The following is a 24,706-nucleotide window of genomic DNA, read 5'->3' as shown; positions in this document are numbered from 1 at the left end:
AGAAAATTGTGATGTAGAATATTCAAAACGTATTTTGCAAGGATGTAAAACATTTAACATATAGCCGAAATAATGTTATAGAGTTACGCAAATTCCATGTTCCCTTGATAATGAACTATGAAGAGATTATCATTCTTAATCCAAAAACATCAAGTACTCTAATCCCTATATAACACAACATTTTTATAACAAGCACACAGCACGACTAATAGAAACTACACAACACAATTTATTATATTTTATCCAAAGGAAAACTGAAGTCAGTAGCTGAAAACAGCCCCGCATTCCGAAAGAAATTACTATAATATATCAAAATATATTAACACGTGCGCTTTGGTAACCTTTAGACGGTAAACCTACTTTATTGTTTACCGGAATGAAACGATTAATTTTTCATTCCCCCGCCGTGTGTAACTGGCATTGAATTTCTTAGGTTTTGTAAATTAAAAAAAAAAAGATCCCAGCAATTCTTAATTTTGGATATGTTGTATATAATACGCGGGAATGAGTCTCAATATTTTGATAGCGTAACTCTTGTAGGAGCAAGGCAATTGTGCTATTGCTTGAAATTTTACTGTACGAATGAAGCATAATATTATTGTAGAAGTTTGTGTTTGATAATACTATTTCAAGACATGCTATATTTTGCATAAAGCTGAATTTAAAATAACTTTATATTGTACACATTATGTAGATTTGAAGTAAGGGTTCACTGAGATTGTGCATATTTGATAGTTTGCGCCAGTTCAGTCAGAAAGTTAGAAAATGTTTGATGAATTATTAAAATGGTGATAGGACAGACATTATGGTTAAAGTTATGGTTAAATAACATAACCTTAAATTTGATTATAAAACACGAAAACCAAACGCTGAAACATTTGCAGGAAATTCATACAAATTATTCATTGTCAGTACCAGTAACTGTTTTGTGTTTTTATATCCTTATGTAAAATATACAAGAAGGGATTATTATGAGAACAATCTATAAGGTTATTTGTATTAATTTTCTGGCTTAAGTTTATAATGGCATAATTTACATTCATAAAATGTACAATATATAAATTACTTGTATAAAGCAATGCTAGCTAGAGAAGCATTTAACATAAGGAAAAATGAAGGGATGAAAACTAGGATTATGGAGAAGGGGCTCTCTGTATTCTTGGAAGTAAGGAGATCTGCAGATGACAGTTGGAAAAGAAGAGACATTCACTGAATGCTTACTGACAGTTACACAAAATGAAACTCAAACTTTATGTACATTGTCATCTGAAATACATGTATGAAATGGGCAACTTTAAGTACGTTTTATAATCTTATTTGTGATAGCCATGCAAAACTTTGGCGATCGTGAACTACTTGTTTGTTAATCTAACTTATTGTCAGTTACTCTTATTTACGTCACTATATATAAATACATGTACATAGTTTAATGCCATAGGATCAAACAAGACTAAGACGAAGAATTTGCAAGATCGTCCTTTTTGGCACGACCCACCAAAACATAGATAAATTTAGAAGTCAGTTTTGTATAATTAATCATGAAAGATTAGTATGACTATTTAAGGAACTTACCATTGCAAGTTGTGTAAATATCCATTTGTTTCATTAAAGTCATAACACACAGATTAAAGGTTACACCAACACACGACTCACTCATTTTGTAAATCTTATTTTTAATTATAAACAAACGGATACATTTGCATCCGTATTTAAATACTAGTTTTGTCTATTAGTGTTAAGTCGAAGAATATTTCATTGAAACACGTAACACGTGGTATAAATATTTACACTACAGTATGTTATGATAGTATGTCGCGGATCTAGGTCATAAATACAGGTAACCCAATAAAATTCAAGCGACGCTATTCGTTGTCGAAATGAAGGTGTGAGCAAAACAACCAATCGAAAGCTAGCAGCAGTGTAGATATATGTCAAAAGTAAAGGATAGTTTAATACCTTTACACGCTGTCACCTGTTGTCACAACGAAGGTGTGAGCGGAATAACCAATCAAATTGCTGTAGTACTTTATAGGTCAGAAAGTAAAGTATAGCTTAATAGAAAAAAAAAACTCTTGGTACCGGATAGTTTAGATAGGTTAAAATATTATAGCATAAGACAAATCTTATAAACTCTTGTTTCGAAATAACCGTAAAATTTGTTAAGAAAGTGAAACCGATTGTTTCGTTTTGACAACCAACGGAGAATTTACTGTTTGTTGTTTATTGTTGTTTACTACTTTCATATTAAGTTGTGTTAGTAGTAGGGGCCTATATTGAATTATTTTTAAAAAAAAACTCTCATAATATGTAAACGTAGAACTATACATTGTCAGTCAGTATTTATATACATGTTTGTTTTTCGCTTTGTGCCTAGTTTTCTCTGTACAGTATTTAGTTGTTTAAGATGTATTGTTTACGTCACAAGTTTCGTGGCGTTCCTGACAGTCATCTGTTTCATTTCTTCCATTTATTTTTTTACATTAGAAATTTAAGTTACCTATTCCCTTATCGCTTTGTTAACTTTCTACTTAGTAGTGGGTATTGGATACAGTCATTTTTCAAATTACCTAACAGGTGATCATGTAAAGATTTTTTCGCAAAATTGCCAGGGTTTGGGAAATACTAAGAAAAGAAGAGATCTATTTCATTTTGTAAGAAAGAAACAGTATAATATTATTTGTTTGCAAGATATACATATAACAAAACAGATGTGTAATTACGTAAAGGCTGAATGGGGGAACGATATATATTTTAGTCCATACATCAGTAATAGAAGGGGTGTAATGATACTTTTACAGAATAATTTCGAACAGAACGTGGAAAACGTCTTTAAAGACGAACATGGAAATTACCTTATTTTAGATATAAATATTTATAAACATAGGATGACCTTAATAAACATATATGGTCCAAACGAAGATAAACCAGAATTTTATGAAAATATTAAACAGAAAATGTATAATATTGGAAATGATCACATCATAATCTGTGGAGATTGGAACCTGGTTATTAATCCTACTTTAGATTATGAAAATTATAACTCAGTCAATAATCAAAGAGCTAGAAAAGTTGTCACTAATCTTATTGAAAATGGTGGTTTTGTAGATGTTTGGCGAATTCAACATGAAAATATAAGACAATACACATGGAGAAGATTAAATCCAAATAAGAAACAGTCAAGACTCGACTTTTTTTTAATAAGTGACAGTGTTATGAATTTTGCAATAGATTCAAATATCACTCCTGGTTATAGGTCGGACCATAATGGCATAACTTTAACACTAAAATTTAATGATAACCTACGGGGAAAAGGCTACTGGAAGTTTAACAATTCCCTTTTAAAAGATGAAAATTATATTGTATTAGTTAAAACTACGTTAGCAGATCTAATTGAACAACATAAAACCGAACGAAACGAATTTACTGCGGATAATACAAACGATAATTCTTTCAAATATCAACAGGTTCAATTAAATATCAATGATCAACTATTTTTAGAAACGTTTTTAGTTATACTTAGAGGTGAAACTATAAAATATTGCTCGGAAAAAAAGAAGAGAGAACGTAAAAGAGAAATAGATCTAGAAAAAGATATCGAAAATTTAGAAAAATATGTCAATGAACATTTCATGACTGTAAATGAAAATGCAATTAAGGAACTGCAAGAGAAAAAGTCTGAATTAGAAACTTTAAGACAAAAAATCATAGATGGTGTGATGGTAAGGTCAAGATGTAGATACGAAAATTTAGGAGAAAAGCCATCGAGCTACTTTTTCAATCTCGAAAACAGAAATTTTACAAACAAAACAATAAATAAACTTATTGATGAAAACAATGTTCACTATACTAATACTAAAGATATTTTAAACTTTCAAAAAGGTTACTATGAAAAGTTGTATAAAAATTATCTGAATGTTGAAGAAACGCCACTTGTAAATATCATTGGAAATAATCCAAGGGAATTAAGTCCGTCAGAGTCTTTAAAACTAGAAGGTGAATTAGATATAAGTGAATTAAGCAAATCCCTTAACGATATGAAAAATAACAAAAGCCCTGGGTTAGATGGATATACTGTTGAATTTTTTAAGTTTTTCTGGAAAGACATCGCATATTTTGTTTTGAGATCATTAAACCACGGTTATAATATAAACAACTTATCAGTAACACAGAAACAAGGGGTCATAACCTGTCTTCCAAAACCAAACAAAGATAGATGTTTGATAAAAAACTGGCGACCAATTTCTCTTTTAAATGTGGTTTATAAGTTAGCATCAACAGTGATAGCAAATCGATTAAAACGCGTCTTGGATAAACTTATTCATCAAGATCAAAAAGGTTTCGTAGCCGGTAGATTTATTGGGGAAAACATCAGACTTATTTACGACATCATGTTTGAAACTAACTCTCAAAATATACCTGGCTTGCTGCTCTCCATAGATTTTCAGCAAGCATTTGACTCAATCTCATGGGCATTTATACATAAAACTTTAGATTTCTTTAAGTTTGGGAACTCATTTAAGAAGTGGATACGTTTATTTCAAAATGGGAGTGAAACATGCATTTTACAAAATGGTCACCTGTCTGATTTTTTCTTCCTTGAAAGGGGTTGCAGACAAGGAGACCCAATTTCTCCTTACTTATTTATTTTATGTTCTGAGATATTAGGGCTAATGATCAGACGAAATAACAGTATTGTCGGTATTAATTTGCCGTATAAACAATATAAAGTCAGTCAATATGCCGATGACACCCAGATGTTTTTAAACGGGTCCGAAGAATCGCTAAGACACTGTTTGATAACACTTAATAACTTTTATACAATGTCAGGTTTAAAATTAAACATTGATAAAACAAGAGCCTACTGGATAGGTTCATTAAGAAACTCTGCACTTAAGTTATGCACTGATCAACCATTAGACTGGAGTCAAGAACCCATTAAAATACTTGGTGTCCGTTTCTCTGCAAATGTTTATGATATTTGGAATCTGAATGCACCTGAAATTTTGCTGAAGTGTAGAAACATCCTTAGTGTATGGTCAAAAAGAAAACTTACCCTTTTTGGAAGAGTAAGTATTCTAAAATCCCTCGTCTTATCTAAGTTCGTCTACATATTTATATCACTCCCCGATCCCTCGGATGAATTTATTAAACAATTAGAAACTATTGCCTATAACTTTTTATGGAATAACGGACCAGATAAAATAAAAAGAGTAAACGCAGTCAAAAATATAGAATCCGGAGGACTGAGAATGGTAAACTTCAAAGCTTTTATTATAAGCCTTAAAATTAGCTGGATAAGAAGATTAGCTATTTTTAACTGTGATACATGGAATTCTCTTTTGAGATTTTCATTTGATAAGACTATTTCTTTAGGATCGCAATATTCAAAAATACTCGCTATGGAAATACAAAATCCTTTTTGGCGAAATGTTCTTAATAGCTGGGGTAAATTTATTGAACGGTGTGAAATCAGCAACTTAGAAGACATTCTGTACTCGCCTTTATGGTATAACCACCATTTCAGAAATAAAACGGAATACATAGAGAATTGGTATCGTAATAATATCGTATATGTAATAGATTTACTTGATAATGAGGGAATGTTTTTGAATTTAGAAAGTCTGAAAAATAATTACACAATAAATGGAACCTTTTTAGATTTACATCGCATTATTTCGAATATACCCATAGACTGGAAAAACAAAATAAGGCAAAACGCAAATGATATAATTCAGTATAAAAACAATATGTATTTAAACCCTTATCTAAAAAAGTTGATTGAAGAAAGGAAAGGGAGTCGTATTTTTTATGATACATTTGTTGATACGAAAAGTATAATGGTACCAAATAAATGGATACAAACAATGGGAATTACCGAGTCAGAGTTTAAGGAATACTGTAAAAATCTACAGACAATAAAAGAAGTAAAGCTAAAAGACTTTCAGTTTAAAATAAATCAACACATACTTGTTACAAACACGTTTTTATATGTCATTAAAAAAAGCGACAGTAATATATGTTCCTACTGTAAAAATCAGAGAGAAACGATTGAACATTTATTCAGCCTATGCCCATATGTTCAAAATTATTTAACAGAAGTGAAAAATTGGATAAAAAATGAATATGAAATAGTCTTAAATATACAAGAAAAGCAATTTCTTTTCTCATATGCTAAAGATAACTATAAAGGAAATTTTATATCTTTGCTACTTAAATATTACATTTATAAGTCGAAGTTTAAAGAAAATTGTGTACATTGTCTAAATATTTCATTGTTTATTCAATATTTAAAACAAAAATTCATAACACTGAAATATATAGCTAAACTTAACAAAGAGTATCAAAAATTTGATAAAAACTGGTCAAAACTGGTTCAAAAACTTAATATATGACCAAACCTTAATACGTAGATTTACAGATTTGTATAAAAATACTTACATTTGCTACTTTTCAAATTACCCACACCTAATGTAAAATAAAGGGTTTATACTTGACGATATCAGGGAAAGGTACCCCCACCCCCATTTTTTTTATCTCAACCCCCCCCCCCCCTTTTTTTCGAGGGGTGGGGGGGGGGGTCAGCAGCTTTTCTTATTTCTTTTTCAGTAAAAAAAAATTTTGAGGTCCATCTGAGGGCCACCTCCATACAAAAAAATCCATTTTATCTGAGAATTATCTGAGAAAGTCCAATATGTATGGTTTTGTTTTAATATCAAGTAAATATCATGTGTATCATATATATCATATAATTATGCATTTATGCATTTACTGTGTATGTATTTGTATTTGCTGGAGTTTAGAAATATACATTGTTGAACTATATAATCTCATAGTATACATACATACTGTAAGGTTCAAAATATATATTGTTGTATTGTATTATTTCATAATTTCATATTGTATATTGTAACCATATATATTGTAAGGTTAATAGGTGGATGGCTCTCCGACCCCTATTATACCAGTTTACGGGGATAATAAACGGGGTTACCATTTGGGCCTCAAAAAAAAAAAAAAAAAAAAAAAAAAAAAAAAAAAAAAAAAAAAAAAAAAAAAAAAAATTACTTGTATAAAATAAACTGACCGAGATTATTGCAAAATGAATATGTAAGATGCAATAATGAAAATCACCAACTGGTTATTAAGAATACTTCTTTCTACAAGCATACAGTTTCAATGTATAGTTATTGTTAATAGAGACTAGGTATAGTAAAAAGTAATGTAAAAGTAAGATTTTGTAAGCATTCCGGAAAATACAGAAGTGTTACCAGTCAGAAAACTTGTATAACCATATATAATCATTGAAGGCTGGTTGATGTTGATTTCCAGAAAAAAGACAAAACATACATGTATATAGTTATTGTTGTTTCATCTTGCCAAACCAAAATAAAACCGTTTTACAATTAATTTAACGGTACATAAAACACTGTTTGCCACAGTCAAAATGTAATAAGTAATAGATTATCATTTGTATTATGAAGACTAGGGAATTGATATCCAACGCCTATCTGGGCCTCAAATAGAAAACCAAAATATTGAAATAATGCTTTCCTACATCCAAGAATTATGTAACGTTTAAGTGATGTAATCTAGATCCGGTGTACGCGCTTTGTCTTTTTTTTATAAAATTGTTGAGATATGTATGATCTTTTAAGAGAGTGGCTTAAATGGCATCTACAGAACTAATGTATATACACAATACTATTAAAGTGATTCTCAGTTTGTCTGTCTATCCTTTATGTTAACTATGTCGATACATGTCAACAAAATTAGCAGATATATCACATCTTACTAGGTTCATTTTTTTTTGTCATATTTTAAAATGATTCGTTTGCTGTATTTCTGTTTTTTACGCATGAGATAAAACATGAATAAATCAAGCGTTTTTTAATGTTGATAAATCATCTGTCTCATACTCTTGCTTCTTCATTAAGTCTCAATTTGTGACACATTTAATTTCGTACATGTTTTATACATGCTTAATATATTTAATTCGAATAGATAAGTGTAATGTGTTTGAAATCTACATATAGATGTGAAATACTTCGTTTAGACTAAATATTGTTTTTTCTTAATCGTAAAAGTTTGAAATGTGACAATTAACGTGCATTTGAGAGAACAGAACAGAACAGAACAGAACATGATATTTACTTTGACTTTATCATCCGTACATGAAATATTATTACAATGGGATGCAAATGAAAGTAGCAAATTTACGTAGACGGCAATCGTCATGACACTATTATACAAGATATATATTTTGTATTTAATAACCGTTTACGATATATTTTAGCCATGCAAAAAAATAGGTTGATTTCATAAGCATATAAAATATTGTAATTATGTACGTGCAAACATAAACTATGAAAATAATAAAGAACTGTGGATACGGCAACACTGGGGTCACATAAATTGAAAACAAAAATGTGTCATAGTGTCATAATTGATTCTGATGAAGCAACTTGTCAGTTTTTGGAGACGAACAATCCTCTGGCAAAAGAAAAATATTTAGTTGCCCAAGTCAAGCGTAACTGGAAAGTCGCTGGCAAAAACAAAGATAGACAAGGGTAAAGGTGCGCATAAGTCATGCCAGCTTGCAAATGTAGATAAGACCAGGCCAATTAGCCCGCAAGAATGTTTATGTGTTGATATTTAAAGACAACTGGCAAACTACGTTTTGGAGTGGTCCCTGCTTACGTTGGTGTACACAGTAATATAAAAAAAAAAGAATGAAATTAGCTTGTACATTCGGCAAAATATTGAAATGATTATTAGCTAGAATAAATATTTATGAATGAAATATTTTACCTTATTGTCTACTTGTATGAAAATCAATTTGTAAGAATGGAAGGAAAATCTTAATTGACAGGTAATTATTTCTCTTTCAGTCGTCTCTTTGACCAACTTGCGACCATTTTAGCCTCATTAACTCTTCGAAAAAGGCCATGATATACACTACTGATAACACCATTCGCTAAAGTTTTTTCAGACACTGATATCAAATTATGAATACGTATTTCGTGATTTAGATTAGCCGTGTCCTCTCATGACGGTGTCATAGATTGTTTATTCCATAAGTAAATAGATACAGTTGAACAACGCCGATCATATGGATCCCAAGCGGCGATAACAGCGTTTCTTTAGCACGCGACAGCCAGGCCTCATTTGTAATGAAAATAATCCACAAAACATAATCGATTTTCCATTCGTATTTGCCATGCTGAATAATTTAGAGAATATTGTATGAGAGTAAAATATGAAAACTGTAGGAGTTAACCGACAGAAAATTGAAACAGAAATGGACATTTCAAGAAAATGCGGTTGCACTATATGGCTGTTTTGCTCTGTGTATTGTTTTTTGTTGTTTGGTGTAGAGCCATACCAACATAATACAGGTCATAAGGCGACCTTTCCAATGAGGTACAGAGGGGAACCAAATCGGTGGTGGGCAGGTGATACGAAGCCAGCGACCTTAACCACTCGGTCCAAGATGTTCATTTTACGGCAGGTTCACTTTCAAAATGTTAACTTGCAGTTTATTTCTTGACTGATGATTTGTAAATAATATTCTTAGTTCTGTGATACCTTAGGATCATAGAGTACATTCAATGTTTATAAGGGGACGAGGGGCCCGTTGCACTTCCCATTACCTTTTACGAACGGAGTGTTCTATTATTTACATGACTGCATTCCGTTTTATTATATATTTCATTAATTCAAATAATCCAGACTTCAGTGAAAGGTTCTCCTATTCATTCATATGGCAAAACAAAATTATATTTGCGGTTTGTTTGGGTTGCATTGACTTCATCAAATGGTATTTCAGTTTGATATAGAGGACAGTAAATGTGGTTCTAGCTAGATTTTCTGGCTTTCTTACCAGCACTTCCTTGTTATCTGTAAGTAAATGACAACTTCCCCCACACGTGAATCAGTGGTAGATTACAACTTCTGTATTTTTTTTTTTTTTGTGGGGGTGGGGGGCTTGAAGTTTTATGAATTTCACAGAAAGTCACTGAAACAGCTTTCACAATTTTGTATGAATTGGAAAGGTTTATACATTGCTGTAGTCATTAATTTGTAATTGTAAAATGAATGGAAAATATATGTAATAGATTCTAAATTAAATTCTATGTTGAAATATTGCACTGATTCTAAGTTCTAAATGACTAAGTCACAGTAGAATTGGCAAAAGTTTATCGGCATTACTGTATGCTTTATGTCAAATGTCACAAAAGTTTAGCAACGAATTGCTTGAATTATCCATTATAATTTCTCTTATCCATTATAATCTCTTAAGCTTTACTTTACAAAATGTGTGGCAGCGAACATGTTATTTATTCTAAGTCTATTTTTAGCAACGAACATTTATTTTATCTTAAATTCTTGTTGGAAATACAGAGAGTTACTTTAGTGCCCAGTCTTTAAATTCGTTACGTCCGAATTGACCACTAGTATGTATTCTATGAATACAGCATACATGAAAACCTAGGCAACTAACAAATGGACATAACCATACATGCATCACCATATTTGATGTGGGTCCGGTAAAATGTCTTAAAAAGGCTTTGTTTGCGTTTGATACTGGAAGAGATAACCATCAACTCAACAAAACGTTATTTTTTCCTTAGATAAAATTCTCGTATAGTTGTGTTAAATTATCATGAGGGTCAATGTTTCAAAAATTGTGTACGGCTTCACTACAAACTTTTTTCAAGGTTATGCTAATGAATTACTCATCATTTTCAAGCTGAGAGCTTTTTTGCTTTCTTTGCAATCCTCATTTTGTGAAAAAGAAGAAAGTCGTAACAAGCAAGATAGAAAATATTTCAGCATGTGACTCACGTTCATCAAGAGTTCACTTTTCATTAACCTGCATTGTAAATCACAGCGGTAAGTAATACCTGAGATGTTACAAAACCAGAACGATAATGTGTTGTTCCGCAGGAAATAAATATCGGGCAATTTTGTTTTGTTTTATGTAAGTATACATTAACTTATGAATTGTTAATGCGTTTGTTTAAACAAAAAATCTATTCTAGCAAATGTATTGGAAAATTTGTATTAATAAACATTTAATCTAATGATCAATTTGTTCAGTATTAGGAAGCACTCGTAAATTTGTTTGTTTGTTTTGGGTTTAACGCCGTTTTTCAACAGTAGCACTCGTAAAGGTTTATAGAACAGAACATATAGTTTATTGTGACTTGTACAAAGTACATCATCAGCAATACATGCATAGCATATTTGCAAATACAAACCATCACATGATCAATGACTAGTTTATGTATTTCACAAGTTATATGTCAGCAACAGTAAACAACAACAAAATCAACTGAGGATGAACAGTATAAAACTAATTTGTAATAGTATTCAGAATAGAGTTTCTCTTTACACAGTGCATTTTTACATGTATAATGCTAATCTATAAAGTTGCATTTTATTTTCAGATTGAATCAAATCCAAGAATTTATACATACTTGGTCTAGGATAGTAGTATTTTGCAATATATTTTTGCGTAATTCTATATAGCACTGGCATATGATAATAGAGTGAAATTGATCTTCCAAGTCTACAATGTGACAGCATTGACAACTTATATTTCTATCAAAATGTATAAAGGTTGTGACTTAAACTTTGCGGGATTAGGGAAGTTTGCCCTATAACGACTCCTTCACACAATATGGCTGACATTGTTTTCAAAAATCCATTAAATATGGGTACTTTAAAAGTGACTAGTGGTGCAGAGTTATTTGACGTAATATTTTGCAAGGTATCATAATAAATTAACAAAAATATATTGCAAAAGGGAGGACACCATTGCAACGCTTCCGAAATAATCAACCTTCTTGACGTTTGACCAATAACTAACACTTATTTTCAATCAGTTCATTATTTTTCAGTAACATAATACACATTATATGCCAAACTTGGTGGAAATGAACATATTGAAAAAATTCGCCAAACTTTAATGGGGGTGGGCGTAGGGGGATTACCTTTAATGACTCGAATCTTCGAAATATGACAAACTTTCTGCTGTAACCATCTTTTAATTACAACTTTAAGTAGTCAAACGATTAATTAATTGATTAATTGGTTTTACCACCTGGGTTACATTTCATTTTTCCATTTTTGTACGAGAGATACCCATATTTATTCTATCAGTATTACAGATCGCTAAGAATGAAATTCCTTACAAATTGAAATCGTACTTGAGAAATGTACGCAATGACATTTCCGTGTATTGTTTTTTCTTTCTAACATTAGATTTTCTATTTCTAAAATTAGATTTTTTATACGGTTTATTTTTAATACTTAAATTATATAAATAACACCGTAAACATTTTCAGTTTCTGTTACGTAATCACATCTTATAGTTATTTTTAAAGGTGGATAATCAGATTTTGGCCATGTAACGGATTTGTTTGAAACTTTAATGTCTGATCATTTACACCCATTTATGTTCTCTTAACGCTTAATACAAGTTAGATTTTCACTGGAGGTATTTTTTAAAATTAATTTTCCTATCCTGGTTGCCCAACCAAGTTGGAGTTAATTTATCATAAGTATAAATTTGATAAACGTACTTTGCCTAAGGAAAGGTATAAATATTAGACATATTGTAATATATTTGTAAAATATTTGCATTAACAATTATGTATTTAGTTGTTATTCATTAGAAATGCAAGTTTGAAAAAATATTATTATCTCCCTTTGTCTATCTTGGTTGCGCAACCAAGATAGATTGGAAATAAATGAATTCAGAACATACACACAGCTTTAAAGATTGCCTTTTGGTTAGGATTGTTAAATACTTAATATGTCTATCAAATGCAAATGTAAAATGAGAAATTGTATCGAAATAAGAAGAAATATCCAGCTTTTTAAATACTTTCATATTAAAGGGGAGTAATTACAAAATTTTATAAAAATTAATAAAATATACATTTCCAATAGGAATCTATCTCTATGTAATGGGTCTTTTGTTCCTTAAATAAATCTCTACCAGAATATACAAAAAGTAAAAAATGTCATAAAATGTCGTTTAAATATGATTGACCACCTTTAAAAAACGCATTACATTATTGAATATGATCCAAGACTTATTTGAAATAGTTTCTCTTAAATTCCATTTTAAAATATTTATATTTACAGAGTATATTTACAGACAATTTACATATGACAACAGTGAGAGTTATAGATTACAAAACATTACAGATATTGGAGCCAAACCAGCCCAGAGTATTAGTAATTACGGAAATGTACAGAAAATATTGAATTGATAACTTCTTTATTTGCCATTCCATTTAAAAAGGTTGACAGATACTATTCTCATATTAAAATGCAGAGTTAATTTTTTATCTTCAGAATGAATATAAATGAACATAAATCACTTCGCTATGTGCACGCTGTCTTGATTCAGACCCCGTGGCGACATAACGCAGTACAACTATCACATAATTATCACCACTGTAGATTACGAGGCGATGTAGCTGAAGTTGCGTTACGTAAATTTCAAAGTTGTAACACTTAATAAATTATTTAGCTTTAATTACTTTCAAAATACATGTTTTAAACAGTGGTAAAATATTTGCAATGGAAAGTCGGTCCAATGATATTCCTGACAGATTACAAACAGGGTACCATGCATAGAAACGATAACAGAAAAAAGACGATATATGGAAAATGGGAACTCTCCACTAGCCTACAGAGTTCCGTTATGTAGCCATTTTTTTATACAAGTTTCTTTGAATGTTTTAGTCTTTTAATTAAAGTGTCTGAAACCAGACATAATGAAATAAGAAAAACGAAAAAATAGTGTCTAAGACCATATGAGAATAAGAGAAGAAAGTGTCTACGGCCAAATAAGAATTAGACAAGGGAAAATATATGGTACAAAAAAAAAACAGGATGACTAAAAGGTAGCCAGACGACCATACGGCTATAACAAAACAAGGAAGAAGAGATAATGAACAATTAGTATCTAAAACCTTAAAAGAATTAGAAATACGTCTCTCTTAGGAAACTTCGTTATATTTGTGTCTTCTACCTTTAGACGCTAGCTTTTAAATGAAAATGTTATTCGTTATTTGCACAAGTCAAATTGGCCAAAATACAAATGTTTTGACGTTTCAATGACATAAAACACCAGCAGCATGCAGTAAAATCAATACAGTATACGTGATGGTGCATTCGAATGATTTATCAAAGCAATAGAATTGCACGATTTTTTGTATTGTCTTATCTAATAATATTTATGATACCAGAAACGTGTTGTGACAAATTTCAGTAACTGATGTGCAAGTTAGTGTAACTGTTCAACTTCTGCTACCTTTTATATAACATCGCTTGTTTTGCCAGACATGTCTGTGCATTTGTGTCTTACTTATTAAATATTTCCGGAATTTTCTTCATTCATGTAGTTTTTATATTACTTTCTATATATAACTTCTGCGACCTTTTGTCTGTAAACTTCCATTCATATTATAAAATTTACGTGCACCCAGACCGACAGGTGCATGTTCTCAGACTGCATTAGCTGGAGATTCTAAACAGCAACAATCCCATTTCATCTATAGGAGAATGTAAAACGACAATGATATATGGCAATGTCCGATGTATTTGGATACGTTAGCCCTTTAATTGAAAACTTGTCCGTAAACATATTAGTTGCAGGCCCCCAGTATTTGATCAGGAAGGCGGTCATTTGTAAAGGCGCCTCATCATTCGGACTTAGATGACCAATTCGTTCGAGTTTTCGATAAAATGGGATATTTGTTCTCGTTGTAATTTATGATGTGTCTGCGGAAATTTAAACAGCAATATAATTGTCTTCCGAGACCAGACCACAACGATGGAGTCAATCAATACAAGTATAATCCTTTCTCTGTTTTATTAACATCGTACAATTGCAAAAGGGCTTCCAAAAACTTTGCTGAGCGTTTTTGCTTTTGTAAAATGATATGAAAACGATTTTAATATTTATTGCGCATCTTAACATTTTAATTGCCTGTCTGGTCGGTTGATAAATAGATTGACAAGGTATATAAGACTGGGCAATATACGTCTGTTTGGTATACTAGGGGTTTTTTTTATAATAGTAGCTTTATCTGCGATGCTGTATTTGGCTGGAGTAGTTGCATATTGCAATTTTGTCAAGTGCGTGCACTTAAACAATTAACAATATATTTTGAGGAAATTTAGACAAATGGTACACAAGCAATTTGATATACCCTGCAGCGTTTTTCTTAGAAACGTCTGTAAATGAAATAGCTACAGTATATCAAAACGTTACCAGAATGTTTGCATATTTACGTCAAAACTGTATAAATAAAGTGTAGTAAGCTGAAGTGAACATAAATGTAATAATTCGAAGCAAAAGTTAATTTCCTGTATTGGTTGCCGAGCGAAAAACCTTTTTGTTCCAACTTTTGTGTTTGTTAAGATATAACGAAATGAATTCTGAATGATATTTTTTTACTTTTTAAATCTACACCGCAAAATGAATCAGACATTCAGTCAGTGATCATTATTATTTTTGTACTTATCAGGCTATTCTAAACAAGCAGATGAATGGAAATATTTGTTGCATATAAATCATTATTGAAGCATACCTCCTTTCAAACGACAAAGGTTAAATTCAGTTCTACAAATAAAGTGCACATTAAATAAGCTCAATGGAAGAATTTTCGCATGTTAAGTGTTCAATGTCGATACCATTCATTAAAACACTTGATTTCAAACCCTTGTCTATCATGGCAGGTAATGTTTACTAGCGTTATATTTGTTTTGTAAAAAAAACTTAAAAGAGGGTGATGTAAACTTTATGTGCCGTGTGGCGGCCGTTAAATGTCTCTGCCCCCCTCCCCCACCCTCTTCCCCCGCGTACTTTGATTCAGTTTTGTTATAGTTTCTGTTCTTTAGGAATCTTGGAATCCATTCATTGACTATGTAATAGAATTCTGCTTAATCCGGTGCTGAGGGTGGGGGTGCACTTTCCATTACCTCTCATGAACAGACTCAATCATACCGAGTCTGCTATTATTTTGTTTGGCTGCATTAGATATTTCCGAAGGGCCTTCTTATAGATTTGATTAGTTCATAGGTTTGCCAAAGATCACACTAAGATCAGATCCAATGCCTGATTCTGATATTCAAGATATGCATCACTATATTTTCAAAATAAATAGCCAAGGCTATACAATCTCAGGAATCAAAAATAATGTTTTATCAGACATCGATCGGTATTGGTTTGTGTTTGTAAAATGTCTTACTTCTACATTTTAAAGGACTAGAATTTATCAAATTCAGGGTCTGCTTCTATTTTAGACGATGCCAGACATGTTTTACATGCTACCGATAAGACAAAAGTAGTCACCAATAGACTAGTAATTTCCAACAATTCTACAATACCCGTTTATTGCGTGGCTTAGACAGAGCTTGCATACTGTACGTGTATTGTTGCTTTAACTTGGGTTTACAATTTCAAAATTTGGAATAGATCCGGGAGCATCTCCCTTGTTAAAATTTATATGTACCGGTATTTGATTTATTTGTTCTCATACTTTAAAAAATGACCGCCCAATGCTTCGTATGGTTTTGGGTGTTTTTCGCTGAAGATTGGAAGATAATTTATACTAAAACGCATTAAAACTAAGCATTAAAATCAACAAAAATGTGCTATATTTGCTCTGAAGGCGGTTTTTCGTTTCATATGGCAAAATGTGTAGTTTGATGCACAATAGGAATAAAAAAATTATTATGAAACCGTGAGAAAAAGCAAAATAACTAAACTTGATACACGTCCATTTTTGATCCTCATTTCAACAGTACCTCTGACACTTTACTCCCTTACCTTTCCTGGTTTTGAAACATGTGTAGTATGCAAAGCAATACATTTTTAAAAATTGAGGAGCTGCTTCATATTTTGCTCAAAGGAAAAAAAACCTGATCAGGACAAATTGCTTTAATCTTACACTAGATTCAAAACGGAGACATGTTTTCCTTTGTTGCTGAATCGGCTCTTACCAGAACAGATACTGTATAAAAAATACATTTGAAACATCCTCCCATACAATTTGCTCAGCGAATTTTTCTAAAGATATTCGCCTGCTTTTAGTATCCATTCCAATTTTCTATCAGTGAAAAATGTGTTTTAAATTCAACGATTTCATTCCAAAGTCGCCTAACCAAAAACATTGCTTTGAAATTTAAATGCCTGAATCGCTTGGGGCTTTTTACTTTGGAACAGGAAAACTTAAGCAAATAATACACTCTGACATTGATGAAATATAGTTCTTAACTGTTTCACAAAGCCCCGGGATTTAAGAACTCTCCAATTGCTTTAGAGAAGATTAATAAATGGTTTTGGTGATATTTATTTCAGAGGCAAAGTCGTATGGAAGATTGTAGTGCACATGAAATTTAGAAGTGATCTTCGTTTGTTGTTTTGTCATTTACCAAATAAGGCATTTGGCTGACCGGCAGATTTCTTTTGTTTGATTGTTATTTTCAATTAAGGGATGTAATTGTTAAATACTGTCTGTAAAATGCTTCCATAATTTTGCTTACTTTCCTTTGTATGATAACATAAAATTTACTTGGCTTTCATTGATTTAAACTTGTAACATCACTTAAGACAGCATTTTTTCCCCCAAGAACTGTTTGCTCATACATGTACAAATGCTACAATTGTTTTGCATATAATTCTAGGGTTTGTCGATGATAAAGTAGTGACAATAATATGGTAAACCGATCCAGCATAAGCATTTTCGTACGGGTCTGATCCTTTGTCACATATTAAAATCTGATAAATTATAATGTTATGATGTTTTTAAATAACACCGTTTAAACCAACCATTTCAACTTTATACGTTAGTTCCATTTAGATTTTGGCAATATGTCATAAATTGACTGCTGATTGCTTTTTTAAATTACTTCTATTGCTTCTTAAGAAGCATGCATCCAAATTTTCGGTGTTTTTCGTTTTTGAAATTTAAAAAGTAAACATTATGTGTGGAACTGTAAATGATAAGTAACACAAAAATAGTGACTCAGTCAAATAGGTAATGAAAAGTAAAAAGAAAAACAGGAATTTAGTTAGACTGTAAATGAAAAGTAGAAATATATTGGGTTTCAGTGAGACTGTAAATGAAAAAGGAAAAATATATAGTGACTCAGTGAGACCAAAGCAGTAATGATTTTTTAAACAAAAGCTCTTCCTGTTATCATGCAGTAAAAGATGGGAGTAGAGAATAGAAGGACTTCAGCTATGCTTTATATGTCACACACAATAAAATTGAATATAAACTTTGATTATATGTTTTGATATTTGTTAGGCATTATTATTCTCTTTTTAAACATTTTTATATTTTGATGTATCTTCTTTAACTATTAAGAGCATTTTCTAGTGCTTGGAAGTGTTAAAGACACTGTCTAGTTTGAGTAAGCGTGTTTTTCGTGGTTTTATATAAATTGTACTCATAATGTATGGATGTTTTTTGGTTTGCTGCATTAACTATGGGCAAGTTATAGTTCAATAAACGTCCTCATTGTCATTTTAAATAAATCTGAATTATAAATTATATTTTATAAAATATGGATGCACTTGTCTCCATGTAATGCTAATTTCTTACTGAACATTTAAAACTTAAATTCTTTATAATATTACGATTTCTGTTATATTTTGATTTGTAAATTACCAGCATAATGTGCCGAGATGTAAAATTTATATATTGTCGAATCTGTTGTCGAGTTTTCAAACACATACTAATGAACAAAGAATTTATATCCTCGCATAAGCCAGTTCGGTGTTTACAAACTCTTCTTACAAAAAATAAGCAATGATTGCAACATTCTTTAACAGATTATTACGTCATCTGCCAATTAAATTCCAACGTCCAAGAAATCAGTATTTCAATTCATAAATGTCTTATTCATTGCTAACGCTTTCCATCACGAACATTTTATAACATTTTAAAGACCTTTATCCGTGTGTACATCCCTCGATTTATGTCCCCTTATTTTCTATTTCACTACATCTGAAGAATAGAGCAGTTTTCAAATTGGACCAAAATGCAATGATCTTAACATAATGTTGAACGCAAGTAGCCATAATTACACTACATAAATTTTACATGAACATAAAAACGTCAAGGGGACAAGATTTGGGTGTAAATAGGGTTGAAAGGCAAACTGCATCAAGATTTATTTAATACATGACTAATGACACTTCGGTTGTCAAAATTTGCATTAGAAATGTGAATGAATGATATATTATTTTTGGCTTTAAGTTTTGAAATTGTTTAATTATGTTGAACATTCTGTGTGTTTTTTTTTATTTCAATAATGTGTATAAATTTATTTTAGTACTGGATTTGCTTTAAGCATTTCTGACTTAAGCATGGCAGTATCTTAAATGGATAAAATCTTCCAGATATTTGGATTTGTTAAAATAACGTTAACATTTTATTTTATAGAAACATTCTTTGTACTATAATAAGACATATATGCGAGTTTTTTTTAAAGTGAGATAGGTAAAGTAACATTTTTCAGTCAAGAGAAAACAGTGCATTAGTATATACCAGAGAATAGCTCAAATACTGTTTTATTTCCATTCTGAAGCCTTCATTTAAAAAAAATGTAATGACGTCATTTAAATTCGTATCAACTCACTTATACAAAAATTCTGTTTTCATTCTGTTGCTTTGATTAAAAAAAAAACATTTAAGTTTGTTTCATAAATTTAGTTATTTCTAAATAGAAACATCTTTGACGGATATTTTATTCTTTATTGTACTCCGTATATTGTAAAAAATGAATGCAATATTCTACTCTATAATAGTTGTTCTGTCCTAACAAAAACAAGCACTGCATTTTAAGGGACATGTCACTTGTCTTTGAAAAAATATATAGAAATATCATTGAAATATAAACAAAACATAAATAATAACTATTCACGTTGACATGTGACGACTATCGCATGATTATATTGTCCAGCGTAATATTTCTTCCGATGAACATTATATATTGTATTGCGTGAATAACGCGTAAGTCAAGATTTCTACACATTTGACAGGCTAATGCGTGTTTATACAAAACAAATATTGCCGTTCTTACTTTTTATTTATAGTTACTGTTCATGTGTAAGTAATTTACTTACAGATGAAAATGTTTTTTTGTTTTTTTTTTTCTAAATTACTAAAAATGGCATATGAAGTAGTGACTCTTTGACTGGCCATACTTTAATTCATAGAAATTGCATACCAAAGTATAAATATGCATTTTGCTACAAGCTGACCAATAAAATATGTTTACTTAGTAAATAGAGAGTCTGCATTGTATTTCAAACAGAATACAAATGACTGTGTCTCGAAGTATGTTTCTCCTACACAGTTTCTCCTGCACACATGTTTCTAAATTTAGAATGGTGTTGACGGTAACAAAATACGGCTTTCGAAAAACTGTACCCCAAACGGCTTTTACCGAGCATATCTCGAATGATAGATAGCTGCATACTTATGCCCATTATCATGATTGCCTGGGATATAAAACATTACACTTTTATCAGAACCACGAGGTTTTACTAATTTACGATCCTGGTGCCTGGTTAGTCTTAATTCATGTAGTGTCGGCAACGTCATGAGATTGGCTTTAACTTTTTACAAACAGACACATTCAAGAGTTCTTTAGAATCTTCCAGAACTATCAGCATATCGCATTTGGTCGGAATTTATTCCGTGCGGTTAAATGTGCAATAACGTAGCGGGACACGAATTATTTGGCCATAAAAGAGAACTAACGTTATTTTAAGACTAAATTTTATGAGCATAATTACAAAGTCGTAAAGCAAAACTGTATTAACGAAGATATGTTAGATTAAAGGAAATGGTTATTTCTTAACACCGTTGCTTAATAATTTAATGAAGAATATTTATGTGTTTCGAAGGTTTTGCAGAAAAATATGTATATTTTCTCATGTGGTTTTCATTTTCACTCATTGTTTCTTCAGCTGCATATTCGTATTTTATTATGCCAGGGTTTATTATTTGGATTAACATCATATGACGATAATAAATGAATAAAACCAATCGATATATGCAACATATTTCCAGAAGATTTATACAAAAATAATGAAAATGACGTGTCATCATGAAAACTTACTCCTAATGGATAAACACGATATTATGTATAAACGAATCGCCGGCCTATATTAGTTTATACATGCACTTTAAAAAAAAAGAAAATATTTTCGAAGACCTTATTTCCTCTTTTTTCCTAACTCTTAAACAATTTTAATACATTTTCAGACAGTGTTAAACCCAAAACAAACAAATAAAATCGAATCATGTCCATTGTAGCTCGCATGCTTCGCCCCTCTTTCGCTCTGCTCACTCGACAGCAAAAGACAGGAATCATTTAAAAGTAAAGCTTCATCAAAATAATATTATAAAAATACTTTGCTTGTTGATGTGAAAGCCAGCTCAATCAAACTCTAACATGATAACATAATCAAAAATGCAGCTATATACTATAAGGTTTATAATTTTCAGTATATTTGAATACAATGTACGTATAAAATGATATCAAAACAGCAAACTATTCTCTCCAGATAATTCTTTACCGTTTGGCTTTGCCATGACAAATATATCAAATATATTATGCATAAATAAGAGATTACATACTGATACATGAATACTTAGAAGTGTATTTTAGGTCATTCCCTTACGCTAAACAGCGGCACAGTAAAAACATTTAAAAATGCAAAAATTGAATCAGAAACATTAGGAAGTATTTTGCTTTCCTCTTCTTTTCATTACATGTACTTATCTTTTATAAAATTTCTTTTTATTTCGTCACCTTACGTTTTTTTTACATTCCTGTGTATCAAATTTAATACATTATAGACCTTTCAAAGTGCTAACTAGATTTGGCAATCTATGCCTTTTCACATGATATTATTTTTCACGTATGTTTAGTAATACATTTAAGTAATAGCATTTTAACATGAATTTACTCTTTCTTTTTCTTTAAATTGTTTTTCGAGTATGCGCACTTGGCTTTCTTTAGGCCATTAGTGTTTGACAAACAGAACAACAATTTGTCGTTCATCTTATTCAAAATACATTTAAAAACATTTATATGAATAATTGAAACATTTAGACGGGGAACAATTTACACAGTTCAATGTTACTGAAAAAGGTTGAGTCTAAAATCACATCACTAAACAATCTAACCGTTCTTACACGAGGAAATTTATGCGTTCTTGGCGTGATAGAATCTATTATATTTGGCCAGACAGTAGCCTTAGTACAGGGTGTTGTAAATGTATTTGGCGTAAGACACGACCTAACTTATGTTTTGACGTTTTGTCCCATTACGGCTTGTTATTTATTTATATTTACTTTCCAAATGATTGCTGACGTGCTTAATTTATGTTTTTACAACATGCAGCGTTTTTTGGACTTTTGTATCCGACACATATTTTTTCTTTCACGAAAAATCCGAAAATGATTCATGAATCACATGTTGTATTTCATAATATTTCCTTAATATGATTCGTGAGACACATTGAGAAGAATTATTTAGAATTTTGAACTACATGTATTTTGGTTTACCTGGTCAAATATAACGCTTTTTTCTCAAATAGCAATAATGAAATTTTGGGGAGATATTTTGGGATGGTTTTTTAAAATATGAAGTAGTTTTTGTTAAAACTGATAAACTGAATGTGTTAAACTTTTTTCTTTTGTCTTAAAAATTTCTTACAATTATTTTTAATACTTCATAAAATAAGCTTAGATGCTTACGAAAGAGAACATTTTGTCAAAGCTATTATTTCAGGGTTTTTAGTATCGCCGTTCGTCAGTTTAAAGTGCTAAAAACGTTGAAGGTTTGATACTCTGAGAGGCGGGTTCAAATATACGACACTGGTTCCGGTCCGCAGTATATATTTGATATATTTGAAAATTTTGAAAGGTCAATTTCCAGAAACAAATAGCTGAAACGAGTAGCCACATTCCAAGAGTACATCCCTCATGAAATATAAATGTATGGTTGCGCAAATAACGGATATGTTCACGTAACACATAAAAAATGAAAAAGAAATGCTCATTCATTTCCGTAATTACTTTCGAACATAAAATTAATGCGGATTAACTTGTTCGTTAGGATTTAAATGGATTGGACCAATCGCTGATTCCGCGAAAATTACCCCCCCCCCCCACCCCTTTCCAACTTATGAATAAAATGAACTGGTGTAGAAAATGAAAAATATGACGGAATTTTGTGACGTAAATCAATTTTCTAAACATTACTGCTGGAAACTGTAAACTAGTAAATTCATTGAAAGTTGCTGAATCATGCCAGCAATAGTTAAAGGGAAATGGCTCCAACTGTATACCAAAACACCCCATTTTAGGTAGATTGGAACTTCTATAAAATGTCAAAAATTTAAGATATCTTGTGCAGGTCTTTCATTTAAGTATTTATCTGTAGATATTTACTTCGAATGTAGAAAATTCTCAGCAGATTTATGTATCTTTACAAAATTTTAAAATTGATCAAGTATATACAGAGCTACATTCATAATTAAATAGCATGTTTACTTCCAGATTTATACCCTGTATTAAAACTGTGCTGTTTTAAACCTTATTGGGTAATAGTAGGGATACATATCAGTCATGTCAATTTTTATTTATATACATAAACATCTAGAAATTGTTAATAATTTCAAATCTAAAAAATAGGTCTGGTATACCTTTAAAATATAAAAGATATACAAAGTGGTATGTGAGTCCAAGCATGGTCTGCCACACAATGCTTAAAGACTCGTGTTGTGATAGTTAATTAATCAACAAGAAGCTCCTTTGGAACCAAAAATATTGTTATTTTCATAGGCTGATGGAAATAGTTGTTTACATATTATACTAAATCATTTGAAAGCAAAAGCAGCAACGAATGCAGACTTGGTTTGGTGATAGGTAACGGGATGTGCAACAACCATCGTACCCACAACCCTCCCCCTCCCACACCCCTCCCCCTCCCACCTTACTTACGTACAACAGACTTCAGTGGAACTCTGTTATACAGGTACAAGGAATGGACTTCTCGGAATAATATCACGTGTCCGAGCACAGGCAGACTTCCAGGGCCGCCACACAGCACTTAAAGACTGCCAGTGCTAATAAAATATATAAGAATATCATTTGGAAACACAGAATGCATCCATGCAAGGTAGTAAGTATTTTCCAAACTTCGGAATCTTTAAAAGTCCCAGTGTAAAGTCATTACGCAACCTTAAAGTTCAAGCCAATAGAGCAACAAATTTTCCAATTTCTAAGTAATTTAGTCACTCCAAAACCAAAATAGATATTTTTTGCTCTCCTTTGCTATATGATCTTATTTTATTCTCAAGTGTCACAACAACAAAAATGTGCATTTAAAAGTTTAATACAGGTTTACAGATCGCTCTGGTGCAAAACAGTGCTTAAAGTAACGTCAGATCTTAAGAGAGTTCTTTAGGCTATATGCAAAATTATGAGGAAAGTCTTAGAGTTCTAGAGTTTCCATAAAAAAAGTTTAATTTACTCAACTTAATACGATACCTTGTGCAATTTCCTGGATGCCATAGGACTTTTTATTAAAATTGATAGGATTTTTTTGTATTTTCACAATTAACTCTGCTTTTTCGATATGTACCTTGAGG

General features: G+C 31.1%; 1 protein-coding gene across 3 annotated transcripts in view; it reads right to left on the bottom strand.

Moving 5' to 3' along the window:
- LOC123561802 (homeobox protein Hox-B4-like) overlaps positions 1-24,706 on the bottom strand; it is an 83,020-nt gene that overhangs the window by 44,230 nt on the left and 14,084 nt on the right. The window lies entirely within an intron of this gene.

Source organism: Mercenaria mercenaria, chromosome 10 (genome assembly GCF_021730395.1).
Source record: "Mercenaria mercenaria strain notata chromosome 10, MADL_Memer_1, whole genome shotgun sequence".
Classification (NCBI taxonomy): Eukaryota; Metazoa; Mollusca; class Bivalvia; order Venerida; family Veneridae; genus Mercenaria; species Mercenaria mercenaria.
This window is presented reverse-complemented; position numbering and strand designations above follow the sequence as displayed.